General features: G+C 49.6%; 1 protein-coding gene across 37 annotated transcripts in view; it reads right to left on the bottom strand.

Annotated features, from left to right (window-relative positions):
* Nucleotides 1–24,097, bottom strand: part of ATP2B4 (ATPase plasma membrane Ca2+ transporting 4) — a 110,411-nt gene that overhangs the window by 53,860 nt on the left and 32,454 nt on the right. For 10 of the 37 annotated variants that reach the window (XM_060396251.1, XM_060396245.1, XM_060396262.1 and 7 more), the window contains exon 1: nt 9,158–9,457. The exons of the other annotated variants lie outside the window; for them this stretch is intronic. The gene's annotated coding sequence lies outside the window, so the exon portion shown is untranslated. Of the gene's footprint in view, nt 1–9,157; nt 9,458–24,097 lie in introns of those variants that run through there. 37 annotated transcript variants of the gene reach the window in all.

Here is a 24,097-nt window from a genome sequence, read left to right as displayed (position 1 = left end):
CTGCCACCCTCCTCCACACCCTTCACCCTGCCACACTCCTAACACACACATGTACAAACCAGGAGGGCAACCCGGGAGAAGATGGCCACATCCCCTGCCGCCCCTGCGAACACTTGGCCTGACACTGTATAGAAATCCTGCAGCCTGACGCAGCTGTCAATAGACCAGGTATGACGTTCAGATCTTGGAGTCTAGAAAGCTCTGGGGAGAAAAGGGTGAGTAAAACGCTCCAGCAGTGGGCGATGCAGGGTGGATACATAACGGGAACAGAAGGACCTCTGAGGAAGAAAGATAAGTTTGAAGCCTGTGAGTATTCAAGTTTCTCTGGGATTGCAGGAATATGACAGCTATCAATTCAGCTAGAGCCTAGGGCCACAGCAAGGTCAGTAGGGGGGCAAAGTCAGCTTGCGTGTGAGTGACAACGGAGGGTCTCGGCTCAGCAGTTCTCCTCTCGGGAAGCCACGTGTCACCTCACACGTGCTGACTAGGGAGAGAGGGACGGGTGGGAACAGGGAGGATGAAGGAGAGAAAAAGGCTTCTCCTAAGCCCTGTTCTCAGCTTCAGGCTAGAGGACCACCGCACACCAGCTACTTAAATGCCAAGGGGATTTTTCTGAGCGCGGCACCAGAGCATTGAGGGCCCAGCCCCGGTCAGCCCCTCTTTATACATGGATGACATCCTTGCTTCTAGACAACGAACAGCAAGTACAAGGGTCATCAGATAAGGGCTTGACTACTTTATTACTTTTCCAAAAATCACATGTGGCCGAAGTTATTAGATTGATAATTCTAATCCATCCTGTTATCGGTAGATTCCGCAGGGCTGGAGGAGGTTACACCCCTCCCTCTCCCAGGATGCCCGCAGCTTACTTCTTCTACTGTGAATTTTTAGTGCTATCCTGACTTATAAAGGGTTATACAAGCAGCGTTTTGTTGTTATTGCGATTGTTTTTCAAATATCATGCTCCCTTTTTAGGTGTCATTCCTAGGGAACAAGAAGAGAAGCTGAGGCAGTGTATCACACTCCTTTCTATCCTCCTGGCGCCAGGACAGGCAATACCATGGACATTTCTCTCCACTTCAGTTTCTTCTCCAAGCCTGGAAGCAGTGGGAAGGGCTACAGCAGCAAGAAGGCCATTTGACCCTTAAGTGGAACTCCCTAACCTTTGAAGAGGATGTTGAGGGCAGTGCTGATTGACAGCTTAACTGGAAATTATAACCTTTTTTTTTTTTTAAATTTCTACCACCTACTGCCACGTTTGTTTCATGAAGGCAGAGATTTTTCATGTGTCTTGCTCAGTGCTTTCTCCCCAGTACCCAGACAATGACCTACACAAAGCAGGCATTCAGCTAATTTTTTACTACTAACTCATAGTAGAGTCAGAACCAGATTTACCATCTTCCCAAGACCCTTTTGAGCAAGTCACTTAGCTTTCCTAGAGCTCAGTTTTTTAAGGGCTCAGTTCCTCCCACCTTTTTTTTTTAATATTATTTTTTAAATTTTTTATTTTTATTTTACTTTACAATACTGTATTGGTTTTGCCATACATTGACATGAATCTGCCACGGGTGTACATGAGTTCCCAATCCTGAACCCCCCTCCCACCTCCCACCCCATATCATCTCTCTGGATCATCCCTGTGCACCAGCCCCAAGCACCCTGTATCCTGTATCGAACATAGACTGGCAATTCGTTTCTTACATAATAGTATGCATGTTTCAATGCCATTCCCCCACATCATCCCACCCTCTCTCTCTCCCTCAGAATCCAAAAGTCCGTTCTACACATCTGTGTCTCTTTTGCTGTCTTGCATAGAGGGTCATCATTGCCATCTTTCTAAATTCCGTATATATGTGTTAGTATACTGTATTGGTGTTTTTCTTTCTGGCTTACTTCACTCTGTATAATCGGCTCCAGTTTCATCCATCTCATCAGAACTGATTCAAATGTATTCTTTTTAATGGCTGAGTAACACTCCATTGTGTATATGTACCACAGCTTTCTTATCCATTCATCTGCTGATGGGCATCTAGGTTGTTTCTATGTCCTGGCTATTATAAACAGTGCTGCAATGAACACTGGGGTACACGTGTCTCTTTCAATTCTGGTTTCCTCGGTGTGTATGCCCAGCAGTGGGATTGCTGGGTCATAAGGCAGTTCTATTTGCAATTTTTAAGCAATCTCCACACTGTTCTCCATAGTGGCTGTACTAGTTTGCATTCCCACCAACAGTGTAGGAGGGTTCCCTTTTCTCCACACCCTCTCCAGCATTTATTGCTTGCAGACTTTTCCTCCCACCTTTATCTGGGAGAAGAAATTAATAAATGAATGGCATTATAAACAGAAATAGTACCTGGAAATCTTAGATGAAAGATGACCAGTGTCCTGTATAGGACACCTGAGTGATGTGAAAAGGTTAATTTGATCGTAATGAACTTCTGTTATCTAGTCCTTTAAGCAGAAGAGCAATAATCCCCATGTCCCCCTCCATCTTTTCTTGTGAGAGTGAACTCCCTCACCCCCCAAATGAATGGAAAATTCCACACAGCATTATTAGCAATAACCATTAGCTAGGTTATAACCATTAGCAACAACCACTTCATGGATCACAGCCTTGTCGTGGTAAAGGGGCCTCCATAACTGAATGAAGCTGAAAGGGCCACCCAAGACAGACAGGCCACAGTGAAGAGTTCTGACAAAACCTGGTCCACTGGAGGAGGAAACGGCAACCTATTCTAGCATTCCTGCCGCAAAAACCCTATGAACAGTATGAAAAGGCAAAAAGATATAACACGGGAAGATAAGGCCCTCCATGTCAGAGAAGTCCAATATGCTGCTGGGGAAGAGTGGAGGGCAGTTCTTCATAGCTTCAGGAAGAATGAAGCAGCTAGGCCAAAGGAGAAATGATGCTCAGCTGGGGATGTGTCCGGAGGTGAAAGTGAAGTCCGATGCTGTGAAGAACAATACTGCATAGGAACCTGGAATGTTACACCCATGAATCAAGTTTGAACATGGTCAAACAGGAGATGGTAAGGTTGAACATTAACATCTTAGAAATCAGTGAACTAAAATGGATGGGAATGGGCAAATTTAATTTCGATGACCATTTTATCTCCTACTGTGGGCAAGAATCCCTTAGAAGAAATGGAGTAGCCCTCATAGTCAACGAAAGAGTCTGAAATGCAGTACTTAGGTGCAGCCTCAGAAACAACAGAATGATCTTGGTTCATTTTCAAGGCACACCATTCAACATCAGAGTAATCCAAGTCTATGCCCCAACCACTGATGCTGAAGAAGCTGAAGTTGACTGGTTCTATGAAGACCTACACTATCTTCTAGAACTAACACCAAAAAAAGATGTCCTTTTCATCACAGGGGATTGGAATCCAAAAGTAGGAAGTCAAGAGATACCCAGAGTAACAGGCAAGTTTGGCCTTAGAGTACAATATGAATCACAGCAAAGGCTAACAGAGTTTTGTCAAGAGAATACACTGGTCATAGCAAACACCCTTTTTCAACAATACAACAGATGACTCTACACATGGATGTCACAGGATGGTCAATACCGCAATCAGACTGATCATGTTCTTTGCAGCCAAAGATGGAGAAGCTCTATAAAACAAGACCTGGAGCTGACTGTGGCTCCAATCATGAGCTCCTTATTGCAAATTCCAGGCTTAAATTAATGAAAACACGGAAAACTACTAGGCCATTCATATATGACCTAAATCAAATCTCTTATACAGTGGAGGTGACAAACCAATTCAAGGGATTAGAACTGGTAGACAGAGTGCCTGAAGAACTATGGACAGAGGTCGGTAACACTGTACAGGAGGCAGTGACCAAAACTGTCCCCAAGAAAAAGAAGTGCAAGAAGGCAAAATGGTTGTCTGAGAGGCCTTACAAATAGCTGAGAAAAGTAGGGAAGAGAAAAGCGAAAGAGAAAGAGAAAGATACACCAAACAGAATACAGAGTTCCAAAGGAGAGCAAGGAGAGATAAAAGGGCCTTTTTAAATGAACAGCACCAAGAAATAGAGAAAAGGCAATAGAATGGGGAAGACTAGAGATCGCAAGAACATCAGCAACATCATGCAAGGAGAAGCATGATAAAGAACAGAAACAGTTAAGAACCTAACAGAAGCTAAACAGATTAAAAAGTAGCAAGCATACACTATATAAAAAAGGTCTTAATGATACCCATGATGGTGAGGTCGCTTACCCAGAGCCAGACACCCTGCAGTGTGAAGTCAAGTGGGCCTTAGGAAGCATTACTATGAACAAAGCTAGTGGAGGCAACAGAATACCAGCTGACCTACTGAAAATCCTAAAAGATGATGCTGTCAAAGTGCTGCCCTCAATATGCCAGCAAATTTGGAAAACAGTGGCCACAGGACCAGAAAAGGTCAGTTTTCATTCCAACCCCAATGAAGGGCAATGCCAAAGAACCTTCAAACTCCTGCCTATTGCGCTCACTTCATACGTTAGAAAGGTTATGCCCCAAATCCCTCAAGCTGGGCTTCAGCAGTATGTGAACGGTGAACTTCCAGATGTACAATCTGGATTTAGAAAAGGCAGAGGAACCAGACATCAAGTTGCCAACATTCACTGGATCGTGGAGAAAGCAAGGGAATTCCAGAAAAGCATCTGCTTGTGCTTCATTGACTACACTAAAGCCTTTGACTGTGGGGACCACAACAAATGTGCAAAATTCTTGAAGAGATGGGCGCACCAGACCATCTTACTTGTCTCCTGAGAAACTTGTATGTGGGTCAAGAAGCAACAGTTAGAACCACGCATGGAAAAATTGACAGTTTCAAAACTGGGAAGGGAGTATGAGAGGGCTGTAAAGTGCCACCTTGCTTTGTTGTTATGTTCAGCTGCTCAGTCGTGTCTAACTCTTTGCGACCCCACGGACTGCAGCACGCCAGGCTTCCCTGTCCTGAGCCATCTCCTGGAGCTTGCTCAAAGTCATGTCCATTGAGTCGGTGATGCCACCCAACCATTTCATCCTCAGTCATCCCCTTCTCCTCCTGCCTTCAATCTTTCCCGGCATCAGGGTCTTTTCCAATGAGTCAGCTCTTTGCATCAGGTGGCCAAAGTATTGGAGCTTCAGCTTCAGCATCAATCCTTCCAATGAATATTCAGGATTGATTTCCTTTGGGATTGACTGGTTTGATCTCCTCGCTGTTCAAAGAACTCTCAAGAGTCTTCTGCAACACCATAGTTCAAAAGCATCAATTCTTTGGCATTCAGTCTTCTTTATGGTCCAACTCTCACATCCATACGTAACAATTGGAAAAACCGTAGCTTTGACCAGATGGACGTTTGTTGGCAAAGTGATGTCTCTGCTTTTTAGTATGCTGTCTAGGTTTGTCACAGCTTTTCTTCCAAGGAGCAAGTGTCTTTTCATTTCATGGCTGCAGTCACCATCTACAGTGATTTTGGAGTCCAAGAAAATAAAATCTGTCACTGTTTCCATTGTTACTCCATCTATTTGCCATGAAGTGATGGGACTGGGTGCCATGATCTTCGTTTTTTGAATGTTGAGTTTTAAGTCAGCTCTTTCACTCATCAAGGGGCTCTTTAGCTCCTCTTTGTTTTCTGCAGTAAGGGTGGTGTCATCTGCATATCTGAGGTTATTGATATTTCTCCTGGCAATTTTAACTGAGCTTGTGCTTCATCCAGCCTGTCATTTTGCATGATGTAATCTACACAGAACTTAAATAAGCAGGGTGACAATATACATCCTTGACGTACTCCTTTCCCTATTTGGAGCCAGTCTGCTGTTCCGTGTCTGGTTCTTGCTTCTTGGCTCACATACAGGTTTCTCAGAAGACACATAAGCTGGTCTGGTGTTCCCATCTCTTTCAGAATTTTCCACAGTTTGTTGTGATCCACAGAGTCAAAGGCTTTAGCATGGTCAGTGAAGCAGAAGTAGATACTTTTCTAGAATTCTCTTGCTTTTTCTATCATCCAACGGATGTTGGCAATTTGATCTCTGGTTCCTCTGCCTTTTCTAAATTCAGCTCAGTTCATGTACTGTTGAAGCCTAGCCTGGAGAATTGTGAGCGTTACTTTGCTAGCGTGTGAAATGAGTGCAATTGTGTGGTAGTTGGAACATTCTTGACATTGCCTTTCTTTGGGATTGGAATGAAAAACTGACATTTTCCAGTCCTGTGGCCACCCTGCTTATTTAACTTATCTGTAGAGTACATCATGGAGAAGGCACTGGCGACCCACTCCAGTACTCTTGCCTGGAAACTCCCATGGACGGAGGAGCCCGGTAGGCTGCAGTCCTTGGGGTCGCTAAAGATTGGACACAACTGAGCGACTTCACTTTCACTTTTCACTTTCATGCATTGGAGAGAAATGGCAACCCACTCCAGTGTTCTTGCCTGGAGAATCCCAGGGACGGGAGAACCTGGTGGGTTGCTGTCTATGGGGTCACAAAGTTGGATACAACTAACGTGACTTAGCAGCAGCAGCAGAATACATCATGCGAAGTATCAGGCTGGATGAATCACAAGTTGGAATCAAGATTGCCAGGAGAAATATCGATAAACTCAAGATATGCAGATGACACCACTCTAATAGCAGAAAGTGAGGAGGAACTAACGAGCCTTTTGATGAGGGTGAAAAACGTGGCTTGAAACAACATCCAAAAAACTAAGATCATGGCATCCAGTTCCATCACTCCATGGTGAATAGAAGGGAAGGGGAAAAAACGCGGAAGCAGTGACAGGTTTTCCTTTCTTGGGCTCCAAAATCACAGCGGCGGATGGTGACTGCAGCCGTGAAATTAGCATATAAAAGTGGAGATGTCACTTTGCCGACAAAGGTCTGTATGTAAAGGCAAAGGTATGATCTTTCCAGTAGGCATGTTGGTGTGAGAGATGGACCGTAACGAAGACTTGAGTGCTGAAGAGCCGATGCTTCATTGGAGCCGATGTGACATTGGAAAGACTCTTGAGAGCCCGTTGGACTGAAACGAGATCAAGCCAGTCAATCCTAAAGGAATCAACCCTGAATATTCATTGGAAGGACTAATGCTGAAGCTATAATACCTTGGCCATGGATGTGAAGAGCTGAGTCATCGGTAAAGACCCTGATGCTGGGAAAGATTGAAGGCAAAAGGAGAAGGGTGTGGCAGAGGATGAGCTGGTTAGATAGCATCACTGACTCAGAGCCGTGAGTTTGAGCAAACTCTGGGAGATGCTGGAGGACAGAGGAGCCTGGCGTGCTGCAGTCCACTGGAGGCGGGAGGCGGCCGTGACTCGGCAATGGAGCAACTACCGCAGGGCAGCCTCGGGCCTCCGGAGGAGCGGGGGCAGCCTGAAGAGCCCAGCGTCTTCCACTTCCACAGATAACCAACGCGCAAAGGCCAGAGAGGGTCACAACTCTTGGGGCAGGCAGAACACAGTGAAGCTGCTCTGCTTCTGGCCGCCCTTGAGACACACACAGGCCAGGCACGACGCTGCTGACACAAAGTCAAGGGGTGCTGCCCGCCTGGGACCCCCTTTTGAGCCGGGCTCTCTGCAAAAAGTGCCTCTGGAATTCGGAGGCATAGCAGGAGCCAGAGCCAATGCTGCCCTCCCTCTGCGGCCGAGCTTGCCTAGCCCCTAACCTTATTAGGCAGCTGGCAAAGCAGGACCGCTGAGTGCTCAGGCAGCCTCAGCCCCGGGCGCAACGCTCTGCTGCCCGGGAGGCCGCCGCCTCCCGTCAGGTCGGGATCAGTCACGCCGCTCGGGGCTTTCTGGGTAAGGCATGCTCTCACTCCCTGTTTCCAGCATTTTGCCAGCCTAATGATGACAGGATGGAAGAGGGAATTTTCACCCCTTCCTGCGGGGTCAAGAAATCCTACTACTTACATGACCATTAAATCATTTTAATTTTTTTCCTCCTAAAGTTCTGTAACAGCTGTTGTACAACTTGTAGTGACACGTGACAGGATTTGGCATACCGATTTTAGGTAGGACGGCTGTGACTCCCACCCTACAGGTGAAGACGCTGAGATTCAAAGCCATGAAAAATGCCTTGTTCTTTGGCAAGTCAGTGGCCTTTGCTGTGCGGTCCTCTGTGCCTTACTCCTCCCCTCCAATCTGGGCCTCTTCATGTTCTGATAAACATCTAACAGGTTCTTTGTCACCACTTAGAGGAAGTACCGACTCTGCACTTGCTCTTCCTCTTTCAGAGCGAGTTCCCTCACATTCCACACAGGATCAGAGATCCCCTCCAGCTCCTACACATACCTGAGAGGCAGAGCACCCTACACCTCCTGATGACTCAATCTGCAGCTAACCTCCCTACCAAGTTCCAAAGTGAGGAGCTGCCAGAGATAAAAACCTCATGTCTTAAGCCATAAACAATAGTCAGATGCTGTTTCCTCCAATTTTGCCAAGAAATCTCTTACTCGTCGAAACCTTCCTGGGGTGCTCTCAGAATACGAGGGAAAAAGTTAACTTCCTATGTAGGGGACAGAGTAGGGTATTTTGAGGATCTGAAAGGAACCCACCCCTGAATCTCCGCTGCCAAAGGCTGCTAATGACTCTGGCGTGATGCATGGGAAATGAAGTATGACTGGAAACAGGAGAAAGGAAATGGCAGGGGGCCGCGGGCCCAGGCTGCAGGCTGGTGGCCGCAGCGAGACCTGCCGGGAATTGTAAGGAGCTCAGCTCCAGCCTCTGGGCTGCCGGCAGCCACTAGGGTGGGGGTGGCACAGGAACAGGATCCTGACACCTTATAATGCGCCAAACTGAGCACGAACCCTGCCTCAGGCCCACCCTTTCCCATTCAGAGAGAGAGTGTCATGGAAATACACACGTGTTATTACTGATAAACAGCAGCCTAGGGTCGCAGCTGTTAAGTAGTGGTTGGTCCATACACAGTCGTTATTCCACATATTGTTTGTCTGAATCTTCTTTAACAGCCTTATAAGGAGGGCACGCCTTTTTATAGGAGGGAATACAGATTTTGAGAACGAGGATTTGTGTCCTAGCCTGACTCCAAACCCTCAAGTGCAAGGTCAACCCTCTACGAAAACGGAAACAAAGCTACAGATTCACTTCCTAAAGCTTGACAAGAAGCCCCTGTAAACCTGTCCGGCCCAGAGCCCCTAAAGGGGGCTGTTTCCCACACATCAGGGAAACACCTCCTTACCTCTTTCAGCTTCCTGGGCAACCACAGCAGTAGGTCACAGCTTATGAGGGGCTGACACCCTCCACTCCAGCCCCGCCCCCACATACATATGCCCCGGCCAGAATGCCCTTGGCTTCGGATGGCATGACTCCAGGTATATCCAGTTCCCACTCAGAGGCTGAAGGAGGGGGCTGAGGGCTCCCTGCACTCCATCCCCTCACACTCGGGGCATCAGCCCTGGGATGGGGAGAGGCGCAGAGACACCTCTCCTCTCCTTACTCCCGCAGAGGCAGTTCCCCGCAGTGTCTTCAGCTTCACTTTGTCTCGTTGCTGGCATGCCTCTAAGAGGCCTTTCATGAAAGCTGGCAAGCACCTGCACATGGCAGGCTGCCCTGCATGAGACATCCTTGGCTGGCCCTCCTCTGAAGGTCTAAACACCACGCGGAGGCTGCTTTGCTCCATCCTCATGACATGACAGGCCTCTCATTCCCATGACCAGAGGCAGGCCCACCAGCGCCGGTTCTCACCGCTTGGGCCGCGCAGCCGCCCTGCCTGTGGTTCTGGGCGCTCCTCCCTCCCCCTGCTCTAGTGCCTGCTGGCTTGCCAAGGAGACCTGCGAGCACGCCCTCCTCCAGTCTCCGAGGCCCTGTGGAGGCATATGGGCGGAAGGCTGGGGCAGAGGATGCTGGCGCGAGTTCAGGCGGTGGGTGGCACTCCCTCTCATCGCCAGCAACAGCCAGGTTGGTGCCAGGAAGCCAAGGGAGTGCTGAGGCACCAAAACTAGGCCTCTGTACTGACCACAGCATGACACACTGCAGCCTGCGGTGCTGGAACCCGATGCTAATTCTCTGCTAGCCCCTGGGCCTGGGTTCTGGTGGGTACTCCCTCCCTAAAGCGAAGACATCACTTGCTGGTGAGCAGGTGGCTTACATGTGGCCTCCTGGCCTACTGCTTCCTCCCCACAAGCCCGCTACCCAGAGAAAGTGAGTGTCTGACTCTTTGCGACCCCATGGACTGTAGCCCGCCAGGCTCCTCTGTCCATGGGATTTCCTAGGCAAGAAAACTGGAGTGGGTTGTCATTTCCTTCTCTCGGGGAATCTTCCTGACCCAGGGATTGAACCCAGGTCTCCTGCATTGCAGGCAGATTCTTTACCATTTGAACCACCAGGTAAGCTACCCTGAGAAGGTCTTCTTCAATTCAGTAGCAGAAATGCAGTGCCAGAATCAAAGCATCTGTGCAGAGAAGATGTGGAGCCCTCAAGCCCTGGGTCTCAGGGATTCAGAATGTCCCCCTCCTCCTTGGAGCCACCTTGCACTTGACCAAACTAAGTCTATGTCTGTGGTGACAGAGTTGAAGGCAACCTGGGATCCCCTCTCCCACTGATGGGCAGAAAAAATACATAAGCTAGATAACAGAGAGTACCATGCAACAAAAATACAGACCAGATGTACACACAATATTGCCGATCTTAAAAACAGTGCTTAGTGCAAGTGATAAAAGGTACTTCAACAAAAATTAAAACATATGCATCTGAAGCAAAACTATACATTTTCAGGGATATATTTAAACAAAGACACACATTAGGCTGCTGCTCACAGGGAGGGAAGGGAAAATACGTGGAATATGGGTAACAGTGAGCACAGGAAGGGTCTTGCATGGATCACGGTTAATACTGGACCATGAATCCACAGTACGATTGACTCAACAGTCTGCACCTGAAACTGGAAAAAGATAAAACAGACTATGCTACCGAAGCCTTTCAGACCTGGAGGGACTGTACTGTCTAAGATATGCTATGACAACGAGGACAAAACTTACCAGTTGTGGCCAGATGCCTTCAGATGGCAGGGAGAAGGTCGGGCCCACAGAGAGCACAAGCTCTCTCTACACAGTGATGCCAAGAATTGGCCCAAGGCTGATGATACTCTGTTCCTGATATCTATTGATCCAGCCCCTGTCAGAGACCCCAGAACCATCAAGGTGAAGACAGGAAGTTTCATGACATGGGTTGGGAAACTGAAGCTGAAAGGTTCCTAACAGGGCACTGTTACCCTCCTGGATTCATCCTAAAAATAGCACCAATAGATCAAAATGAAAATGTGCAGTCCCTTGGGCCTAGAGCCATAGGGAATATACCCTATTTCCAAATAATCTGAGTCATACTGGCCTGGGTCACCCCTATGGCTGCCTGTGACTCAGGGGGTGTTAAGGGAGTGTTCACAGGAAGCTGGGGCTCAGGAGAAAAAGAGAAAAATGTAGAGGGTGGAACAGTGGACGAAGGAGGACAAGAGCTGACTTCAGGCAGGAGTAACCGTCCATTCCGGAAGGCCTGTTGTCTGAGGCAAGGAGTGCTGGCCAGATGGTGGGAAATGCGCTGGACACGGGTTAGAAGGGCACCTTCCTCTTACACTAAGTGAGGAGCAGCTGCTTGAAACCGGGACAGTTAGCCACTAGGTCAGCAGACAGGAGGCAGACCCTTGGGCAGCAGCTTTCGCAGACCCAGGACACATACACTCATGGGCAACAGACTGCCCTTCTTGGTGCTGAGGTGGTTGGCCCCATGGGAAAAAGAGGGGGCGCTCTTTAGCAGCTGGACTATATCCTGTGTTATTTTTAGGAACAAATTTCGGGAGCGCCATGCCACGCTCACAGAGAGGGAGAAGGGCCCGTTTCCCTTGGCTACTGGAGTTGCTCAGCATCTCGTTGCTCCCAGACCTCAGGCTCTGGTGGAAGCCTCAGGGTACGAGGGAGGTCACATGATCCACCAAAAGGGTGTGCTGCGGGCAGCTGTCCCAGGGGCTGAGGAGGACGCAAAATAACATTCCTGTGTGCCCCGGAGTACCACACGGCCTGGCTGGCACTCCCGTTGCCTCTGTCCGCTTCATGACAGTCTTGTCAGTATAGACAGCCACCCCTGGCCCTGTCTAATCCAGACCTCTCAGCCCAGCTAGTTCCTGGGAGCTCCAGACAAACGGGCAAAGGCTCCATGCCAAGAAGATGGCACTCATCAGGACAGAGATCCGGGAGCATCCCACTCTCCTCTGTTCATACACTGTGCAGGCAGGAGACGCTGAGTCGGCGTGGGTCCTCTGAAATTGGGCAGGTCACACTTTCCTGCACTTGGAGCAGCGGTTCCGAAACCTGCGTGAGCGTCAAGACTCCCGGGAAGTTGCAAGCCCCGCTTTGAGTTCCCTGGGTCTAAGAGCAAATTGCTGTTGGCTGTCTCTTTTGCATATGGTAGCTGCCCTCTATGGGGTCGCACAGAGTCAGACAGACTGAAGCAACTTAGCAGCAGCAGCAGCGGTGTAGGTTTTCATGTTACTCTCTCCGTACATTCCACCCTCTCCCTTCTCCTTGACCCCGTGGCTAGAGCTCTGTTCTCTATGTCTGTGTTTCCATTCAGTTCAGTTCAGTCGCTCAGTCATGTCTGACTCTTTGCGACCCCATGAATCGCAGCACGCCAGGCCTCCCTGTCCATCACCAACTCCCGGAGTTCACGCAGACTCACGTCCATCGAGTCCGTGATGCCATCCAGCCATCTCATCCTCTGTCGTCCCCTTCTCCTCCTGCCCCCAATCCCTCCCAGCATCAGAGTCTTTTCCAATGAGTCAACTCTTCACATGAGGTGGCCAAAGTACTGGAGTTTCAGCTTTAGCATCATTCCTTCCAAAGAAATCCCAGGGCTGATCTCCTTCAGAATGGACTGGTTGGATCTCCTTGCAGTCCAAGGGACTCTCAAGAGTCTTCTCCAACACCACAGTTCAAAAGCATCTTCTTCGGCGCTCAGCCTTCTTCACAGTCCAACTCTCACATCCATACATGACCACTGGAAAAACCATAGCCTTGACTAGACGACCTTAGTCGGCAAAGTAATGTCTCTGCTTTTCAATATGCTATCTAGGTTGGTCATAACTTTTCTTCCAAGGAGTGAGCGTCTTTTAATTTCATGGCTGCAGTCACCATCTGCAGTGATTTTGGAGCCCCGAAAAATAAAGTCTGACACTGTTTCCACTGTTTCCCATCTATTTCCCATGATGATGGGACCGGATGCCATGATCTTCGTTTTCTGAATGTTGAGCTTTAAGCCAATTTTTTCACTCTCCTCTTTCACTTTCATCAAGAGGCTTTTTAGTTCCTCTTCACTTTCTGCCATAAGGGTGGTGTCATCAGCACATCTGAGGTTATTGATATTTCTCCCGGCAATCTTGATTCCAGCTTGTGTTTCTTCCAGTCCAGCATTTCTCATGATGTACTCTGCATGTAAGTTAAATAAGCAGGGTGACAATATACAGCCTTGACGTACTCCTTTTCCTATTTGCAACCAGTCTGTTGGTCCATGTCCAGTTCTAACTGTTGCTTCCTGACCTGCATACAGATTTCTCAAGAGGCAGGTCAGGTGGTCTGGTATTCCCATCTCTTTCAGAATTTTCCACAATTTATTGTGATCCACACAGTCAAAGGCTTTGGCATAGTCAATAAAGCAGAAATAGATGTTTTTCTGGAATTCTCTTGCTTTTTCTATGATCCAGCAGATGTTGGCAATTTGATCTCTTGTTCCTCTGCCTTTTCTAAAACCAGCTTGAACATCAGAAAGTTCATGGTTCACATATTGCTGAAGCCTGGCTTGGAGAATTTTGAGCATTACTTTACCAGCATGTGAGATGAGTGCAATTGTGCGGTAGTTTGAGCATTCTTTGGCATTGCCTTTCTTTGGGATTGGAATGAAAACTGAATTGCTTCCCTGCAAAAAAAAAAAAAAAAAAACACAACTTCCGGGAGGGTTCCCAGAGTTGCTGGTTCAGGAAGTCTGAGGACATGCATTGAAACAAGCTCCCTGACAAGGGGATACTGCTGCTGGTCTGGGTACCACACTTGAGAAGGATGCAGAGTTTACAACCTCGTGAGAATCTCCAGCGACACCAAGATAAAGCAACCGAGGCTCCCAGCAGAGGCCCAGGCCCAACATTGTCCTCGGACCCAGGCTGACAGGGGATTTACACCAGGGTCTTGTCCCATCTCCCCCTCCTTTAGTCTTTCCAGAATGTTGATCTCTGCTTCTGTTCATCTCCGTGCAGCCTCGTTCCCAGGGAGACCCATGATCTTCCCAAGGGAAGCCCCTGTCCTGTGAGTCCTTGAGAAAACAGACTTGAGAGAAGCTCCCTGAAGAGGCTGCAACAGAAGCCAGGATTTATTTAGAAAGTTAAAACAAGCTGCCTCGTGAGGTTCAGAACCCGGACCCCTTTTGGGTTCATGTGCAGCTAAGCACCCCCTGCACTTTGGTTCTGACTTTGCAGATGAGAGATGGGGTGATGCCCAGGGGAAAGAGAAGCAGCAGGCAGGAAAGACACCCACCCCTCACTTCAGGTTCTTGGGATGTTACCGCTCCTCGGCACATCTGAGGGCTTCCTAGGTGGCATAGTGGGTTCCTGCCAGTGCAGGAGACGTGGGAGTCTCGGGTTCGATCCCTGGGTCAGGAAGGTCCCCTGGAGAATGAAATGGCAACACACTCCAGTGTTCTTGCCTGGAAGATTCCACGGACAGAGGAGTCTGGAGGGCTACAGTCCACGCGTCGCAGCGTCGGACACGGCTGCACATCTGGATCCCATGCTGCCTCGGCTCTGCCATTTCCCACGGCCCCACCACACCTCGGGCTGGGGTGGGGGGTGCCCGCTGCTCTGAGGCCCAGGAGGCACGGGTGTGGCGGGTGAGCCGCAGCAGCTGCTGTTTTCCAGCCGGGGCGACAGGCTGCTATAAACACTTGCTGAGGTTGCTATGGCAAAGTGAGAGTGCAGCCCCACGATGGTGCAGCTATTTATGTGCGTGTAATGGCAGAGCGGCCAGTTTTATTATTTTACTTTCAAAGTTTTCCTTTCCCAACCCCCAAAACTTAAAAAAAAAAAAAAAAAAAAGCTATGGCATCTTTCCTCAGGAAGAGAAAGGCTGTATTACAGAGTCTGGGATTTGAACCAGCAAGGGGAAGACTAAAGGAGTGCAGTCAGCTCCTTTAAAGAGGGAAACGCATGGCTTCTTGCCCCTACCTGCCTCTGCCTTGGCTCAGCAAGGGGAAGCCCCAACTCTGGGTTTTCTCACCTCTGAACCACTGGCTCTGAGAAGAGACAAAGACGCTTTGTCCTATGTCTTCTGTCAAAGCTGGCCCCAGCCAGCAGCATTCCTTAGGCTCCGTGTCCCCACCAGTCCCCACCAGTCCCCACCAGATGCAGGTTTTGTCAGGACCAGGACACGGGGTCGTGGGAAGACAGTCTCAAGACGATCACCCTCCGCTCCCAGCCCAGCTATGGGTGCAGAGCCATTCCGCGTGGATCCCAGACACTCCTGGCTAGAGGGCTGTAGGAAATGACCTCTGAGGTACCTCTGCAGGGACACTTGTTTCTGCCACTTGTACAGAGAACTTTCATTCAATTCTCTCTTCTCAGGGAGCTCTCGGGGGAAAGGATACTCCTGTAGAACAAGGTTTAAGGTCCAAGTCAGGATGGTAAGGTCCTCTCACCAGCACCAAGGAGCCAGCATTAAAGGTTCAGATGCTGGAGGATCATCGGAAGCAAGGTTGATTTATCCTTGGACACCAGGACACTAGGCACGTGGGAAAAGCTTTTCGTAGAAGTAGGGAGTATTTTCCGGCTACTGGATGGGGCAACACAGCCTCCTACCTTCTCCACTTGCCCAGGCAAATGCGAAGTAATAAATACGCACAACGAAATGCGCCATCAGGCATCAGCATCCCCAGAGGGAGAGAGTGGAAGATTACCGTGCGGGATCTCACACCCACACCCACGCACAGACACAACTGAGCTGAGAGTGTGTGCTGACCGATAAATACGCCAGGTACCAGACGACATCTAAGGGACAGAGAGCCACCTTGCAGAAACAGCTGGTTGGAATGCAAAAGATGCTGAAGGATTTACCGTTCCTCTTTCTCCACCTTATTCTAGTTCCTTTCAGATGGTTACTTCCTTAGTAGGAGGAAAAAACCCCACCTGCCGAAGGGCATATTAATCAGATTAAAAATAAAGTTAGGGGCAGTTCTAACAAGAGCAAATCACACAGATGGTTCAATTCTTTCCATCTCAGACTGCAACAGAATGCCTCCCAGATGCCACTATGGCTCAGAAAGGCTATCAATGAGAACAGTCCCTAAGGGGAAGAGAGAGGCAGAGGGGGAAGTTGCTGCTGATTCCACAAGAGAAGCACCCCCTGCTGCCCCAGGAGAGGTCAAAGTCCTAACTGACAGCCTGGGTTAGCAGATACAATCTTGCTGGGAAAATCAGCAACCTGGGACAGAAATCAGTCTTGGCAGCACCTTGAGGTCAAAGGAGCAGAGCGGGCATGGTCTCTAGGCTTGTCAAACCAGCTGTCGCCAGCACGCCACTGTCCCTGCAGGGCAGGAAGGGAGGGCCCAACACGGGCGCCGTCTTGGGCTGCGGGGAGCTGACTGAGGCCGCCCCAGACGCCAGGGCTCCTGTTGGTAAGTCTCGGGGCATTTACTCAGGCTGAGCGGTCATTCCTTAGGAATACACTAAAGACAAAGAAGCGGACATGCCCTGGAACCCCCATGGCAGACTAAGCTTCCAAAAATCTCGGTTATAAAGAGCATTTATTCAAAAGGGCTCAGATGGACATAGGGCCCATTGTTGAAAGAGACAACGGGCAGGCAGAGAGGTGAGTCAGCCCCAGCTGGCGGTGGTTTATGCGTCTCAAGAGAAAGTGCAAGGTACTGTGTATTCTGGGCGAGTGGAAAGGGTGTCTCACCTCTTTCCCCCAGCTCCTGCCTCAGTGCCTGACCTAAAATGTGGAGGTCACGAATGAGCGACCCTTCTCTGCTCCCATGCGCTTCTGTTCCCAGGGGAAAGAGAAAGATGGAAGGCCGGGAAGGGGACCCAACCTGCACAGAGAAGCCACTGTTCAGTTCCAGGGGCCCACCCTCAGCACAGGCCCGGCCCCGCGGCCCCTCGGGGGCTGTGGGGCTGGCATTCTGGAGGCCCATTACCCTCGCTCTCCAAAACACAGCCACAGTCTCCAGGACACAGCCACAGGGCTTTTCTGCTGCGGATGGAAGGGAAACCAGCTACAGGAATCACTGCAGGAAGCACCTGCCCTCTAGGCAGAAGCAAAGACCAACTATACAGAACTCAGGTTCTCCTGATACCCATTCAATTCTAAACTCCCACGCACTGCATTTTAAACATCACTGCCATACCTCCAAGGAACAACCTGGGAGAACCATGGTGATTGTTTCTTGGGGAGAGGTCTGTAGGAAGTGGCAGAAAAGCATGTTTTCTGGATTATTTCTGAAGCACTGCACTGCCAGAAATCATGGGGAAAACAGCCAGTACCAGTCTCTTTTGCCTCATTTTTCTCTCTCTATCTCAATTCTAAGCCTTATTTTTTCATATTTCTGCACATCACTTCCCACATCTCTCCCTCACTTCCTGCCTGCTTCCTTCTCTTTCTCTCTGCCTCTCACCCTCACAACCTATCTATCTATCAGTCTGCCTATCTGTCTATCTCAGTCTCAAAATCTCTCTCCTTCTCTCTTTTCCACATTTCCAGGGGCAATCTAATTGGGCAGAATTCCATCCTCCTTACCTGGGTAATTTCTGAAACCAATCAGCCTTGTCAAGTCCACATCGGCTCAAACAGCAAAGGAGGCTGGGAACGCACAGAGGCGAGCAGGGCACTCGTGGGGCTGCCATGGCTAGTCCCCGCACAGGGCCAGGTCTACCCGTGTCCCTCAGAGAATGGCCCGGAGACAGGCAGGCTAAACTCTGAACCAACCTGCATTCTCCCAGACCTACCTGGAGCTTGCCTGGCTAAGTCGAATAAGTAAGTAAGTAAGTAAGTAAGTCAAAGTCGCTCAGTCGTGTCCAACTCCAGGCCAGAATACTGGAGTGGTAGCCTTTCCCTTCTCCAGGGGAATCTTTCGAACCCAGGGATCGAACCCAGGTCTCCCCACATTGCAGGCGGATTCTTTACCAGCTGAGCTACAGGGGAAGCCCGGCTAAGTCAAATATGCAGCATCCAATCATGCTTGAAGCAGAGGCAAACACTGAGGACTCAGAAGTGAAGACCCCTAACAGAAGCGGTGGGAAAGGAAGGATGGGAGACTATTCCTACGGGTAATAAACTGAAGTCAGGATCTCGTATGCTCAGCCAAGTTCCCAATCCAGTATAGATAGGAAGTGACCTGATGGAGGAAGAGGCTGGGAGATTAGACAGATAAAACACATCTGGGGCCACAACTGGACTCCGGCTCCTCTCTGTGCTGCCACAGAAGCTGAAAATTCACAACTGAACATGATAAGCTAGTCCTACCCAACCATAAGCTGCTAAGTGGCTCCACTGTTCCACTTGAACTGCACTGTAAGTCTATCAAATTGGGGCTGGGAACAGACAGATGGAGGCGAGCATTCAGCTCCCTGGTGACACGGCCACCTTCTCCTAGCTCTCCCCACCACTAGGCAAGCAAGCATTCAGGGCTTCGCAGAGGGGTCCAGTGGGGGAGCAGCAAAAGGCATCCCAGCCCAGCGGGGCCAGAGCGCCACAGGCATCTCACACTGTTCGCCTAACATTCGCTTCGGCAAAAATTTGCTGGAGCACTCTTCCCAGCTTCTCCAGTCTCACACGTCCTGGCCAGCTGTTCCAAATCAGTTAAGACCCGTATCAGCAGAGAACAATCCTTTCCAGTGTAGGGGGGAGGTCAGCGCCCCGCCCTTCAGGGCTTCAGCTCAAGCCCTCCCTCTGCAAGCTGCCAAGTCCAAAAAGAGGCCAAGGACAGGCTACCCCGAGTCCCGCCCTCCCTCCTCCAACAGCCGGCGCAAGAGGATTCCTTCTCGGGGACGTCCCACAGCAGCGAAGCCATGGAAACTTTGCCGTCTAAGGCTGTGGAATTCTTCTACCGGGCGCCTGCAGTTAATCATCACAGCTCCCTGGATGCCCAGCTTGGGACTTTAAAAGGTAGCACCAGAGCAAGAAGTACAAACATGTCAAGAGAGAAAAGAAAAAAAAGTTGAGGCAAGCTAAAAGATAACCAGCTTCAACAGTCTTCTAAGTAACTGAGTAGTTATGAAAAGTGAAAGAAGAAAGAGGCAAATGAAAAATGCGTGGACCACAGCTTCAGGATTCCCAGCTAATGTCTACATTTATATTCCAGATCCTGCAGGAAATGTTGCTTCCATTCCTAACCCAAGGGGTTGGTTCGTTTGAAACTTTCTTCTTTGAGCAGAACTGAACATTCAGAGGCTCCTGTCCCACTTTGGAAAAACACGTTAGAGTCCAGAGCTGTGAGTACAAGGCTTTGGAACATTAACTCCCAAGATGGTAGAAGTGGCCTCCTAAGCCAGGTTGCCATGGTTTCCAGGAGAACAAACAGAATACGGCCCTAAAGAGGGGTAGGAGGGTGAACCGCCTTTTTCTCCTGATTGGAGTCGTTTCAAGAGCCAAGACAGGAGGGGGTATGGCAAAACGAAGTGATGTTTACAGGGGAAGGACAATGGTCAGTCTTCATTCTTAGTTCCCATTCTTCCTGGGGAGGCGAGGGTGAAGGCCCTGCTTTTAGGATGATAAGGCACCATGTGGGGGAAGAGTTAAACTCAGGAATTACGTAGGAAGATGAGCAACCCCTCTTCTATATCAAATGCCCAGCCAACCTAACCTAGGAGGCAGGGAGAACACAGGCTGTAACCGAGCTGCTCCGGGAAAGGCTAGGCCCCTGAGTTTCGCCCGGAAGTGATATATAGAGGCGCTGTATCCCCAGAACTGAGGCCTACCCCTCTCGTCACTTCCTACACCAGCATCGGTGCACTGTCTCCCCAGGCCCCGGTCGGGACTCCTGACTCTCACTCCAAAGGACCAGACGGGGCAGAAAAGTGTCGAGTGCGAATGCCACCACGTCTTTCCAGCAGGGGTGCTCAGCTGAACGGGGCCACCTGGTCTAGGAATTCCCTTTCATGCGCGTGACAGCTCTCTGCATTGTACAAGAACCCCCTGGATGCCTCCTCCAGAGTTCCTGCCAGCTTGACTCACACTGGAGAGGTGGAAAGGACAGAGCTGACCAGGATTCTCTACACCCAGAAGTGGCGAGTGTAGGACCTTTGTAGGTTAAGTACCATGTATGCCCTGCTAGCTTCTCAAAGCAGGGTAGGGCCGGGGGTTGACTGGCCACAAGCTAGGAGGCAGGTTTATCAGTGAGTGCACTCCAGAGTTAAATTCCTTGCCTTTTCAGGGAGCAAATCCTCTGCATTTCCTACCAACTAAAGCAAACATCTCCCAGAACCCCAGTCCTTCCCCTTTGGGGAAAGCCTGATGGAAATCCCCTCATTTCACACTGAAGCTTCTATCAAACACTGTGCCAGGCACTGGGACAAAGAGACTGCAGTCTATGTGGGAAAACGGGGCCAATAACGCAAAGGAATCTGCATTAGGTGTCAACCAAAGGGTGGAAATGCCTCCCTTACCCACCCGCCCGTGTGTATCCAGCACCTCCAAGGTCTGCCCCACAGGCCAGCTGGCAGCCGGGACAAGATCACTCACAGAACCCCTGCCCCCCAACTCTGGGCCCCACATGCAAAGGGGAACTTTCCAGAGCTGCTCCATACAGCACACGGGTGTGCACAGCATGCCCCGAGAATGGTGAGCCGACAGTGAGCGGGCACTGGGAGATGAGACACGCCAAGTTCTGCCAGCTGGGTGATGCATCCACGGGCTGGGTTCATCTGAAGGCAGCACCTTGCTAACATCGTTAGAGAGGTGCCGTACAGGCTGGCAGTGACACTTTGCGGTCAGCCCGACACACTGCCTTGGGTCACTGGATTCTAAGAAATGCCTAAGGAAGAAAAGCGGAAGCAAGCCCAGCGTGGGCTAGGCTGGGCGCAGACCTGCCGCGGCCCCAGGCTCTGCCCCGCGGGTCTTCCTGAGCAGCACTGGACTCGCCTCCCCTCAGCCACTCTCATCCAAGTCCGTCCTTCCTAGGCCTTAATTTTCCCATCTGGGAAAAGGAGATAGTGAAAGTAAGCAACTGACCTCATATTAGGCTGGGAGGTGATTACTTCTTTCGTATCCAAAGGCTCTTTGCCTTTGGATGGAGATCAGGTGCATTAAAAAGCTTTAGCAGAATGGAGGCAATCAAGGCCGCCCCTTTGTCAGAGGCTCCCGGTACCTCTGGCTACCTTGCTCTTACCCTTCTTAGCACCTGTTCTGGATCCTGGCTCTATGTACCAGGAGGATACTGATACTCCCCCTTCACGGATCTCTCCAGAATCTCCAACTTTTTCAGCCATATCTGGGGAGTTCGCCTGAGGTTTTCTGTTAACTGGTGTCAGGAAAACCAAGGAGGAAGGCAGAAAAGTTCATGAGAGTCAAAGAAGACTGTGGCAAGAACTCATGTCTGCATACTGCTTTATAGTTTCAGAGCACTTTGACGTGATCTGAAACAGTCTTTAAGGATAAGCAGGACTATGGTGGGAAGGGACAGTTAGAGAGTTTGGAATAGACAAGTACACACTGCTATCAATATATTTAAAATGGATAAACAACAAGGACCTACAGAATAGCACAAGGAGCTCTGTTCAATGCTATGTGGCAGCCTGCATGTGAGGGGCGTTTGGGGGAGAATGGGTACACCCATATCTTGGGCTGAACCCCTTTGCTCTTCCTCTGAAACCATCACAACATTGTTAATTGGCTATGTCCCAACAAAAGTTCAAAATCTAAAAAATAAAAGTAAAAAGATAAACGGGACTGATGATCCTGCTCCTCCAGATTTCATCACACAGGGTCTTAAAGGTGACGTAACTCGGCTACGGCACACATTTCATCACACAGGGTCTTAAAGGTGACGTAACTCGGCTACGGCACACAGGCAGAGCGCGCCCGGAACCCGAGACACACTACGCGCTACTAGCTCCTATTTGAAAGGTGGACAGAAGCCAAAGTAAGCGAGGAGAGCCGCCTATGTGAGCAATCAGGTAATTTTAGCCCCGCCCAGGACACTGGAGCTGGGAGATCCCTACCCTGATGAGCTCAGAGGGTTAGCATAGGTGCTCCACTCCCCTTGAGAGGGAGCTGTGAGACACCCTGAAGATACGTCACCGTTGGAGTCAGGGCTACCTTGGGCGCAGACTGTGGTCCAGATAAGGGCTCCAAAGCTCTGGTGCATCGCGGGGCTGTAGGAGGGAAAGCAGAGAAGGGAGAACAAAAACAGGAGGAGGGAAGAGTCAGAGAGAGGAAGAGAGCCTTCTAAGGGAACTCCCAGGTACAAAAGTCTAAAGAAGACCGGACATGTTGTCTGTTCAGAAACCCTGAGATTATAGTATAGTACACGCAGAAATACTGACCTGCCAAGCAGAAGACAGAAAGGACACAGACTGGTAAGAAGGAATATACAAAACAAAGCATACAAAAGCTCAAAGATATAAACACAAAATCCAAAGCTGCTCTAGAATCTCTATACCCTGTGCCTGCAGCTCTGACAATGGAGCGCCTCTGGGGCGAGGCCGGCTCTGTCCCCAGGAAGGCGCCAAAGGCAGGCTCGATGCCCAGGTAACCCTGCTCTCTGTTCCCACGAGCACTTCTGGGTCTGCTGATGTCAGCACATTAAGTACCTGTTGGGAAGAGACTTCTGGAAGGGTGAAACCCAGTAGAGGCTTCAGAGCAGAGTTTACAAACAGCACACTTGGCTGCACCTGCCCTCACCTTCTGGGACAGTGACCCCCTCCGTGTTCTACTGCAGGGAAAAAAGCTGCTCTCTCCATATTACTGCAAATTATGATGCACCGAAAGAAAAGATTAAAGTCCAAAGATTAAAGAAAAGGGAGCGTTCATCAACAGATGAACGGATAAACAAAATGTTGCATATCGAACACTGTATCGATCGATGCGATGAAACATCATTCAGCCTTAAAAAGGAATGAAATTCTGATACATGCCACAACATGAATAAAACTTGGAAAAGTTATGCAAAGTACAGACGCTAGAAGCAAAGGATGAGCACTGGATGAGTTCACTTATGCCAAGTGCCTATTCCAGACAAATTCAGAGAGACAGGAAGCAGCATGGGGGCTGCCTAGGCTCAGTTGCGGGTGGGGGTTGAGTGATGTACACAGATTACTGTTTAATGGTACAGTTTTTCTTTGGGATGATGAAAAGTTCTGGAAATGGATAGTGGTGATGGTAGCAAAACAATCTGAGTGTAATAAATACCACTGAACTGTGCATTTAAAAAATGGTTACAAGGGTACATTTTATGTGTATTTTACCATAATAAATTTTTTAAAAGATGAGAAAGCAAACAGAATAGTGGTGGTACAAAGAGGTGAGAAGGGAAGAAACAGTCTAGCTCAGAACTGTGGAACCCACTTGCTGCGGCCACCAAGAGCTCAGCCCCATCTTGGCAGCGAAGGCAGAGGCCCAGTGGCCCAGAGGGCAGCTACCCCAGACTCGCACAGAGCTGAGAGCCCACGGAAGGTCTAGCACATCAGACAACTCACCATCCTGACACGGAGGCGTGGACAGGCCAAGGGGAGGGGAAACCGGGCTTTCTGAACACCATGCTCTGTGTGTTGGGGCGGCCGATGGCATAGAAGGGTGATCAGGGCAATGCTCAATGCATCCTTTAAAGCAGCAGATAAAAGAGTCAGTCTTCATCCACTCATTCTCCCAAAGTCACCCCATTATCAGCTCAGAGCACCTCAGTTTCTGCTTAGAACAGGCACAGCTTCCTGACTCACGATGAAAATACAGGGTCCCCAGTCTTTCTGAGTACATCTTGTATGACCTCCCTTGATCCTCCCAACAAACATGGGAAGCAGATACCACCACCCTTATTTTACAAAGAAGAAAACTGGTTAAATATCTTGTCTCTGGCCACAGGGCTTCCCCTGGTGGCTCCGATGGTCAAAGCGTCTGCCTGCAACGTGGGAGACCCGGCTTCGATCCCTGGTTCAGGA

The sequence above is a fragment of the Ovis aries genome, chromosome 12 (assembly GCF_016772045.2).
Source record: "Ovis aries strain OAR_USU_Benz2616 breed Rambouillet chromosome 12, ARS-UI_Ramb_v3.0, whole genome shotgun sequence".
Lineage (NCBI taxonomy): Eukaryota > Metazoa > Chordata > Mammalia > Artiodactyla > Bovidae > Ovis > Ovis aries.
This window is presented reverse-complemented; position numbering and strand designations above follow the sequence as displayed.